The sequence below is a fragment of the Scyliorhinus canicula genome, chromosome 1, assembly GCF_902713615.1.
Source record: "Scyliorhinus canicula chromosome 1, sScyCan1.1, whole genome shotgun sequence".
Classification (NCBI taxonomy): domain Eukaryota; kingdom Metazoa; phylum Chordata; class Chondrichthyes; order Carcharhiniformes; family Scyliorhinidae; genus Scyliorhinus; species Scyliorhinus canicula.
Genome location: NC_052146.1, coordinates 31,167,785 through 31,179,384, shown reverse-complemented (window position 1 = coordinate 31,179,384; position 11,600 = coordinate 31,167,785).

The window sequence follows — 11,600 nt, the reverse complement described above, 5'->3', positions numbered from 1 at the left end:
CAGACAGACACACACACACACACACACACACGGCTTCAGAGTAATTTATAGTACTCATACTTATGTGTAGGGAACTGGTCCGGGAATACAATCACAGAGAGCAGCTCCTTTGTAAACTAGGTAAAATGAGATGGAAAGGATTTCAGGCATCAGGAATAACAGAAAATAAATAAGAAGATGGTAGAGTTTGAGCATCATAAAATCACGCCGGTTTTGGGAAGTTTATTTTCCTCACATTCCTACTCAATTTCATTTGCCTATTACTGAATGTAAAATATGCCATTAACCAGCACGAGCAGGCAGCATTTTCAACTGCAATTCCTTTCAAATTTAAAACATACTCCTTGCTGTATCCAAGAGGAGTGACCTGATGCAGTTTGGTTAATACATTTGAAAATTGTTTAAGCACAAAAAGTAAGCATCTTACCACCGATTACTTGATTTTAAATTACTGAAAATAACTTTTTTTTTTAAAAACTAGACTAAACAGTTTGCTGGTTACATTAGCGTGCACTAATCATTTTTTTCAATAAATTTAACAAAACGTATACTCAAAAGCTATTAGTGCCTTTGAACCTTAAAAACAACAGATTGATTCTTAAAAGGCTCTTAAAGAAGGGAAATTAGAGGAAACTTGATTTGTTCAGCACATGGCAAGCTATGTGGACGGCCCAACTTCGAGCCTGATTTTGCTTAAAATAGTGCAAAAGATTGTGGAGACCTGAATTGCGCTGAATATTATTGGTACTTAAAATTCCACACTCTTCTGTTCAGACACATTGTTGTTAGAGAAAAGAGCACAAGTTAGCAGAAGGTTCAGGCCATTCCCTTTGCTGATTGGGAATAATTTCCAATTGATCCGTGATTAAATGTGACACTTCGACACACTAAATGCAATTGAGAAGGCAGGGAGTAAATGCTCGAAATACACAGCCGACAGGAGCCTCTGTAGTAGTTCTTGACTATGTGTGTTTTACTTTGTACCCATTGGAGACTTACATCCTTGCTGCCTGGGTGGTAATCTGGTGGAATGGATTATTGTCCTTCACACACTACAGTGAAGGCTCTGCATAGTCTGGTTGACCCATTCCCCAAGTATAACTGGGAGCTTAATACAAGAGAGCTAAAGATTCCAATGAGCGCCCTTCACATCAGGGACACCATTGTAACTGTGTCAGTTGCCTTTTAAACAGGGTCCTTGCAGCCACCAAGGGTTCATTTATCTCGTCAGTTCAGTGTAAGGTTGATGGAGCAGACTTTCACCTGTCGCATGACTCAATCCTGACTCCTGCCAATTTCCCAGCAGTTGAGGTCATTTTGATATTTTAGATAGGTTTCCAAAAGGATTCACTCAGGGAACCCACTGTTCAGGATGGAGGGAAGTTATTGCAGTAAACTTTGAGTCCTTACTGCACCTTACTGAGCTCGCTGTATCCAGGGAAGCCAAAGAGGAAATTTTAATATTTCAGAAAGGGAAAGAAGAAAACAATTATGGGTCTGAGGAAGTTCAAGTAGTCCTTGCTTGGGGAATTCTAAATCTCCTCAATCTCATATCATGGCTACATTCCAGGAATGCATGGCATTCCGAGAGTCCATTGTCACTAAGGCACAAACTGAAGGACATCGGTCATGAAATAGTCAAATTACATGCATATAGTTAGAACACGCTAACCAATATTTGATGCTCCGCATGTTACAATCGCTGTGATGGATTCATAAATCAAAATAACTAAATTTACCAATGAACGCCAAAGAAGAAATTTCCATCATGTTTTCAATTTTTGTAACTTTTACTTTAACATGAATCCAAATCAATGTAAATTAAACCTGAATGAACAGGTGAATCATACTTCAAATAAAAAGGTAAATTTCACTTTAAATAGCAATACAAAATAGATACGCCTTAAACAACCACAAGCATTCCCCTTCAGCATGTGTGGCATTATTTAGCTACACTGTTCCACAATATGCTGTTCCATAATCGGGCAGGGTAGGCCAGGGGTCCTATCTGACAACGGCTTTCATCTTTGAGTTTCATGGCTACAATTATCATCTGTGCAGCATATTTCTATGAACCCTCTATCCCTTGGGTCGCAAAAGTCCCGATGGTGTCGCTTTCCAGAGGTCTTTATCAAATGGCCAATCAATAAAACCTTAGTTCACAGTTTGGCCACATCTGGAAAAACACCCAGCTCTTTAGCATATCCGGGATATCCTCACAGCTTTCTGGGTTTTGGGCCTTTTTAGCCCGATTGTACGTTGGCTCTAAGAGCTCCTGGCTCGTTTTCTGCAAACTGATAAACTGACCTCTTCCTGAGAGTAATGTGCTTATTCTCCTCACAAACATTTGGTGTGTTCCTCTTTCTGTCTCTGCCTGCTTTCTCTTTGTGTCTGCATCTGGACCTTCGTCCTCCGGCTCCTCTGCTTGTAGATCTCCTTTGTGTCTGCAGCTCTCCTTTGTGCCTGCCAGTCACATGGCTGCTCGCCTTAACTTCCTTCCTGTTGGTACTGCTTTCAGGCCAAGGGGTGCCAGATCACAGAGATTAGTATTTTTTATTATCCAAGAAAAATACAATTGATTTGAGAAGGCACGGTGGCACAGTGGTTAGCACTGCTGCCTCACAGTGCCAGGGACCCGGGTTCAAATCTTTGCTTGGGTGACTATGTGGAGTTTGCACTTTCCCCCCGTATCTGCATGGGTTTCCTCCGGGTGCTCCAGTTTTCTCCCACAGTCCAAAGATGTGCAAATTAGGTGGATAGGCCATGCTAAATTGCCCCTTAGTGTCCAGGGATATGCGGGTTAAGTGTGGTTCCAGGATTGCAGGGATAGAGTGGGAGCTTGGTTCGGGTGGTCTTTGAGAGGGACGATGCAGACTCGATGGGTCGAATGCCCTCCAGTGCAGGAGCACTGTCGAGATTCTATGATTCTAATTTTACAATTGATGCAATAAACATCACTTTACACATTCTTTAAAACAGTTACAGATTCCACAGACATTTTAAAGAAATTACACATTTTCCTTAGTGGGCTCCATCTGGGTCAAAGGTCGTCACACGTGCTTCAATCCCAGTGGGAGATTGCAGAAGTACTTTTAGGTGGCGGAGAGATTTTCATCCCCTGCTTTCCCCACATATACTCAAAAACAAGTGGACAGATATGGAAAAATCTACCCCCTTCATCTCATCAGTCTCAGCTGAATTCAAATCCAGACCTTAGAGGTGAACACCCCAATATCTAACCAATTGTGCCAGCTTGTTTCTCACCAGCAGTAAATGCAGCGTGTGATATTGAGCCCCCTAATTCTTTTTAAGCACCTTTTAAAGGCAATCTCTGAGGCTATGGCCATATCAGATGTTCAGAGATGGGCTGCAGATATGGTCAATGATGAAATCTCTTTCTTAATGCTTGTTATAAACACATTTTTGTCATCAAGTTTAGATGCAACGATAATGACTGATCATTGTAACCCACAAGCATCTGCAGTCAGTGCAGTTTGGACTTCAATCATTGCTCCCCAAAAAAGGGGTAACCTTTGTGGGACATTCCATTATCATTAGCAAGACCACTTTCTGCATCTTGGGAACATCCTCTTGACAAAGGCAGACATAAATGACAAAACTCATCATCACCTCCAATGTGCCAGCTCAAGCTTCGGCCTACTGAGGAAAAGAGTATTTGAGGACCAGGATCTCAACCCTGTGACTAAGGTTATCGCTTACTGGACAATGTGATCCTGTATTCAGAGGCGTGGACAACAAACTGCAGGCACTGGAGAAATACCACCAGTAGTACCTTTGCAGGATCCTCCAAATTCACTCACAGTAAAGGTGCCAATTTTCCCAGCATCAAGGTGTTATTCATCCTAAGCCAACACTGCTAGGCAGGTGATGTTGTCAATAAGCCTGACACCAGACTCACAAAGCTATTGGTCTACTCGGAACGCAGTCCTGGAGGGAGACTCCCAAGAGGAGAGCGGAAATACATTTCAAAGCATCCTCGAAAACATCACAAATACCTGGTGACTCATGAGAGACCCGAGCCATGATCAATCAAAATGCAGAACACTCTTTCAGGTAACCCTAAATGCAAAGAGGGACTTCATCGTGCAGAAGCAAAGTGAAGGCACGGGAGGGAGCACCCAACCCTCCAAACAATCCACCCACCTAACCCTCCAAGAACCACCTGCCCCATAGCTGGAAGAGCCTGCCGATCACACTTGGACTTATAATCCATTTCAGAGTCCATCCAACTGGAGTGGAAATAAGTCATCCTCAATCCCAAGGGAGCGGCAAATAAGGAGATTAGCAAAACCAGCAATTAAATGCCAGCACTAGCCCATTTGCCAATTAGTTTCCATATAATTAAAGAGTTTGAAATAAGGCCGAAATGCTCCTAATAACATTTGCAGGCTATTTGTGGATCACTTTCCCATTTACCTTCAGCAGTCTTACTGCTTGCTGCATATGTTTCTCAGCCTCCATTGCTGATCAAGCTGGTTGTTGGACTTTGACTGATTAATTATAGTTCCTTTATAGCTCTTTCTTTTTGCTCTTCAGCAAAACAAAGAAAGTTATTGGGAGGCAGGGTTATCTGAGGTTCCATGCTGCAAGAGAAAGGGCCCCATTAAAATAGAACCATGAGACATATTTGTACTGTTGATATCTTTCTTCCCATGCAAGTGCTCAGCCAGTACTTGGCAACTTTCCACAGTGGAATATTAAAATCGGAAGGTCACAGGGTAGGGGATTCACAGGCCAGACCCAAGTCCCATCATTTTCTAGCGCACCATGCTGCAACATTCTGATGGTGGATTGCTGTGGTGACAGACACGCCATTCATCCAGCATTGATGGCACTCTGTCGGGGGAAGCTTTGGAAATCTAACCACATGAGAGGCCCACATTCCCGTGTGTTTTCTTCTCAATTTAAACTTCATTTGAGTTTTGTGGGGCCCGGAACAAAAACATGACAGGTAAGGTAACACTGCAATGAACATCAGACACATTTAGCGTGAAGCGTACAGCACCAAACCTGGACAAAGGCCGAATACACACAACTTTTCTCATGGTATTAATAAAGGGGAACACTGATAAGAGCCATTCTCTACATTCCACTCACAGGAATCCCCCATGTACAAGGTGTATGGCTCATGTTAAATGGAATTGGCAGCTGATCTGAATTAAAGAAGTCAGGTGGGAATAGAATCAACAGAGACAAATCTGGGTTAACTGTTTAATTGCTGAACAACTAGCACAAGAGCATTGCTACCAAATGTAACGCCCCTAGATTCAGAAAGAATGTTCCCGATGGTGGGGGAGTCCAGAGCTAGGGGTCAGTTCGAGGATAAGGAGTAAACCTTTTAGGACTGAGGACAGAGCGTGGTGAACCTGTGGAATTCGCCACCACTGAAAGTAGTTGAGGCCAAACCATTGTGTCATTTCAAGAAAGAATTAGGTATAGCTCTTGGGGCTAAAAGGATCAAGGGGTATGGGGGGATGGTGGGATCAGGATATTGAACTTGATGATCAGGCATGACTATAATGAATTGTTTGAAGGGCTGAATGGCCTCCTCCTGCTTCTATTTGCTACGCCTATCAGCACACCAGCTGGGATCAGCTAAGTCCATACAGACAGGCAATTCCACAACATGTGGCAGGTTTAATAACTGAGTTTTCAGAGAAGCTCTTTATCTAACATCTGTTGATCAAGTCTGTCAGTATCTTGCAAGAGTATTACTAAAGGGGCCTCTTACTTCAGTGTGCCTCAATATTTTGTGTCAGTTTGGGTTTGTAATCTGGAGACAGGTCCAAGACAATCTGAAAATGCCAATTTATCAATTCAGCGATTAGTAGGTCCAGTTGGCCATGTCAAATATGTCTCCACAATGGAAATTGTAAGCTCGCAGAAGCTATTGTAAGTATGGTTCCTTTAAACCTTGATGATGCTCAACATTGTTTCATTCAATCTTGGACTACATTGAAATCTGAAACAAATTTTATCAATGGAAATAAGAGGATAAGAGGTAGCAAATTTAAAACAGAGTTGAGGAGAAACGACTTCTCCCAAAGGGTTGTTGATCTGTAGAATTCGCTGTCCCAGAGTGTGGTGGATTCTTGGACAGTGAGTAAATTTAAGGAGGAGTTCAACATTTTTAATTGGCAATGGGATGAAGGGTTATGGAGAAGGGGCAGGACGTTAAGGCCAGGATGAGATCAGCCATGATCGATTGGCAGAGCTAACCCGATGGGCCAAATGGCTTAATTCTGCCCCTACATCTTATGAAGTTATAGTCACTTCTATAGAATGTGTTTGATTGGCTGAATCTTTTATTACTTTGAGTTTTCATATCTTCATCTGAGAATCATAGAAGGTCCTTGTTTGAGACGATGCAGGTAAGACGATGCACTTGGAGGTAATAATGCAGGAGGTGTGCAACTGTAGCGACATGCAATTGTCCAGGATGAATGGATCTATAGGCAGTGGTTTTATTGGTCTTTAACATCAACAAATATGACAGTAGAAGTGTACATTTTCTTTTGGTGAGGTTATGTTTATTTTTTCTGTTACTGAATGCAGTACACGTGACAAGACACTTGTGCGCACTTTCTCAGAATTGCCATTCACTGCAGATAGATAAGGACATCCTGCATTACAACACTCCCCTAACCTCCATGCACCACAGTACAGTTAAACTGGCTAATTAAATGTAGCCATTCAGCATTGAAAAGAGAAGTTCCTCGAGTTACACAAGGCCTTGACTCTTATGGAATCAACTATCCGCTGTTATTGCAACACTTCCTTAGCGATAAAGAACTCTGACTGTGAACCTAGGAAGGTGCAAGACCTGCTCCCAATTTCCAGCATTCCTTAACTTCACGGTTTAATACCAATGACTAAGTCAAGGCTCGGATAATGTTTCTCAATAAACCTCATTGTCACAAGTTATGAAAAACACGCTGCGACTACGTTAAAGAGGGGAGTCAGTTTGACTCGGTTGGAATATTCTTGCCTCTGAGTGCGAAAGTTGTGAGTTCAAGGTTTACGCCAGCATTTGAGGTTATAATCCAGGCTGACCCTTCAATGCTCACGTGTCGGAGTTCTGTTAATGGCATTGTGTAAGTGCCAGCTTTTCTTTCTCATTTTAGACACTTGCCCCACCTCCCACACAGTTCAGCAAGAGGCAATGGGTCACAGCACAGGGAACTGTATCAGGGTTCCAGTTCAAATTTATTTCCTGCTCAAAGAGTACATAAAGCCTGACTGACTAAAACTGCAGAGAATCGTTTATTCCAGTTATAGTACACATCTACACAGCTCACATTAATGTGAATTGATTTTGCCTCGGCACTGATGTAAACTGGGAGGTGTAATTCAGCTGTGAAGTTGCCTGAATCAAATGAAGCAAGCAATGTTACAGCACTTCCAGGAGGTAGTCACAGCACTTGAACTTCATTGCAGTGCAAGTACATCTGGTGCAAAGCCAATTTTAAAGAGTTACCAGGCACAACATTGGACCAATCAGCAATGTTTTTCATTGAACTTATTCATCTTTTTATTATTGGTGGGGTTTCTCTTGAAGGCTGGGCAGACAGCTTTGCAAGATGATCACCAGGGGGATTTCCATGGCAACTCTCCCAGTCAGCCACCCATAACGTCAGCAGATGATCAATGGCAACCCCATATATCAGGGATTTCCATCATGGTTTCAGTGGCTGATGGGCAGAACCTTTGAGGAAAAGCCCTGCTTCTCAGGCTGGGAAGCAAAACCCCGATTCTGCACGCGCATGCTCCAGGTTGCCTAGTCAGAAAGCAACAGAGGACCAACGGTATAATTCAGGTTACCATTGTTCCACCTCCCCTATCAATCTAATCAGCTACCATTCTTTCGATCTGATTAATATCTAATAGCAAGCCTTCGCTTCAAATCTGATCAACACTTTAGCCTATCGCTCCTATCTCAGCTGGCAGTTCCCCTCCAGGTCACAGCATTAATTCATGAAAAGATTGAATTGTATTTTTTGGAATGATTCCAAAATATGTTTTAGCAATCTGAAGTGTGCTTGTACAGGCATGTAATGATTGTAGACAGATAGGGCATGATGGCTTGGGTCTAGAAACCTGTTTGTAAAAAAGCTAGTGCACACAATAGCCTACGTTTTCCAATCAGTTATTAAGCATAAAGAGGGGGCCGGTTTAGCTCTCTTGGCCAGACAGCTAGTTCGTGATGCAGAGCAAAGCCAGCAATGCAGGGTCAATTCCCACACAAGCTGAGGTTATTCACGAAGGCCTTACCTTCTCAATCTTGCCCCTTGCTGATCCTCAGGTTCATTCACCACCACTCAGCTCTCCCCCTCAAAGGGGAAAGGAGCCTATTGTCGTCTGAGACAATGGCAACTTTTACTTACCTCGGCATAAATAGGACATAACAAATCAGTGAGAGAGAGAATCCAGGGGCGGGATGCTCCGTTTCTGAGACAAAGTGCTGATGCCAACGTGGAATTTGTGGACTTTTGGGCAGCGTATTGTCGCAGTGTTTAGCACTGCTGCCTCACGGCACCGAGGACCCGGGCTCGATCACTGTCCATGTGGAGTTTGTACATTCTCCCTGTGTTTGCGTGGGTCTCACCCCCACAACCCAAAAGGATGTGCAGGGTAGCTGAAAAAAAGAATTGGGTACTCTAAATTTATTTTTAAAAAATAATTTGTGGACTTTTATGACGGAAAACTGACGCCACACCTGGACCGATTCCGCTACTGCTAAGGGGCTAGCACTGTGTGCCATGTGGAAAACAATCGATTCGAATCAGAAATGGTACCGGATTCGCGGTTTCACGATTCACACTGAAAGGCCAACAAGCTACAGCCACATATACACACTGCACTCCCCACTCACTCTATCCCAGCCAACAAGATAGCAGCGAGGAGAGCAGCCTTGAGGTTTACCGATGCCGAGCTGGAGACCCTCTTGGATTCGGTGGAAGCCCTTGAACCCCAATCCAGGAAGGCGAATGCCAGCTGTCTCTGTTCGTTGTGCCTGGGAGCAGGTGGCAGAGGCCATGAGCGCCGTGGGAAACACCGTTAGCACGGGCCAGCAGTACTGGAAAAATATTGCATGACCTCCTCATGGCGGCCAGGGTGTGCAGGCAGCACTTGCCCCGCACCCCACACACCCGTAATTCTACCCCACCCACCAGGAGGACGGCCGAAATCCCACCCTGCCCCACATGCCGATACCCATACCGGCCGCAATGGGCAAGTAGTGCCCTGGGCACTGAGGCCACCAGCTACCCATCATCTGGGCTGCATCAGTCGGACTGTCTAACATTGTCATGCAGGAGAAGGTCGTGCATAATCGCCGGGAGTGGGGTAAGACAGGACGGGGACTGACAGACCTGGGGCTCTTCACCATGGCCGAGCAGAGGATCCTGGACATGGTCAGTGACCTGGAGAAACGGGAGGTCGCTGAGGTGGAGCTCAGACGTGGGTGAGGAAGTGAGACCCCGCTTAGTTGCGGTTCCCTGTGACAAGTGTGCCAACCCCCCCCAACCCCTTCACCACCCTCACCCCCATACCACCCTCATCCCTACACCACCCTCACGCCAACACCACCATCCCTCACCCACATGCCCACCCCCACTCCCCCCGGCCCACGGTCTAATCATGTATCTTGTCTTGTGCCTTACAGGACCTGCCAGTGATGGGGCGGGTCCACCTGGCATCCCCCGCCCCCAGCCAGCGCCACAGCCAGGCCTCCCATGAGCTGAGCAGAGACGCTGAGAACAGCTCGGCCGGCAGCCCCCTACCCAAGACTCAGGATACCCCGGAGCTCGGGTTGGAGGATGTAAGTGATTTCCCGTCACAGCTGTCTCCAACACCCTCCTCCATCCCAGAGACACTCACCTCAGTTGGGCATGTTAGTGAAGAGGCTCTTGGGCCACTATCTGGAGCGCACCACACAGTTGACCCGGTACACCAGGTGGAGGTAGGAGCAGCCGAGGGAGCGGACGGTCAGAGGACAGGCTGATCCCAGGGACTAGCTGCCATCCAGACGGGTCTCTAGCTTCTGGAACAATCAGTCTTATCTATAGTGGAGATCAGTCACAGAGCCAGGGAATACATGAGGGGTTGTCAGCGAGTATCTAGTATGTCCAAGTGCAGTTGGAGGAGTCAAACTGTGTGTAGCAGCAGGATGTGGTGCCGACAATATGTGCCACCCAGGCCAACACCGCATGGGTGATGTCCGTGGTGGAGACATTGGGGGCGATGGTTTTGGCCATGGATCAGCATGTCCAAGGCCTGGGGCATTCTGTGCAGGCGCTGGCCAAGGTCCAGGACAGGTTTGCAGCCTCACAGGCGACCATGTTCCAGAGCCACCTGAAAATTGCAACACACTCCTGAGCGTGGATCAGTTACAGCAGGCCATGGCTGGGAACGTCAACTGCATTGCTCAGGCGCTAGCCAACGTGGTGCAGACACAGAGAGAGCTGGCCCAGTCCCAGAAGGAGATGGCGCAGTCGTTGGCTGATATGAAACAAATCCAGAAGGTGGTGGCACAGTTGCATCGTGATGTTTCGCAGTCCCGACCGGAGATGGTCCACTCCTTGTGCTCCTGGCCGAGACCAGAGCGGGCCTCCAGGGATGGCAGTGCCAGGTGGCAGGGAGCCTCAGGGGATAGCTCCCCTCACATTCCCTTCCCATGGAGTAGCCAGGGGGCCATCGGGCACCCAGAGTGAGGAGGAGGTGATGGGGCCTGTGCCAATGACTCCCGTAGGGGAGGTGCCGGAACACCACTGCACCTCGAGTCCTGTCCCTGGCGCATCTGGTGGGCAGTAGGTAGAACGGGATGGCACCATGCCACCCGGGACACCCGAGCAGCAGTCGGCCCCTTCCAGGCCCGGTTGTCCCAGAAGACACCCGTCAACGGGTAGGAATCACAGCAGGCCGCATCCACTCCTGCTGTACCGTCTGGGGATCCATCTAGACGTAGCGTTAGGGCCCATAAGGCTAGGAAGTTAGACATTAGTTAAGTTGGCACAGGTGCAGGTGACAGCTTAGTTATAGGGTCTGGGACACAAATCTGTATACATTCATTCACATTGGAGCCCTGTTGTCATCATTAAAACCTGCCTCGGAGCTCTGTCTGATGGGTGTGAGGGGTGGGCTGGTCTGGGCTGGCTGAGGGGGGGGGGGGGGAACGGACGGACATTGGAGGTGGGGGATTGGGCGGACCCATTGGGTGGCACGAGCTCCCACCGGTTCCCCCAACCATCCTCACCACTGCCACCCCAGGGATCCGATTGGACCATGTGATGGAATGGACAGCTCGCATGCAGTGTGTCACAGAGTATATGTGTGGTCTCACCCACAGTATATGGTGCTGCTGAGTGTTATTTCATATGCATGCATTTCTCTCCATCACTGAGTGACTCTTTGGGCTGATGCGTGTCTGTTATTTTTCTCCCTCCACTATCTGCCCATTACTTCTACGTCGCACTCAGCGTGCAGATAGGATGTAGGAACAGGGGTAGGTTATTCAACCCCTCAAGCCTCGTCCATCATTCAATCAGATCCTGGCTGACCTGTGACCGAACTCCACGCTT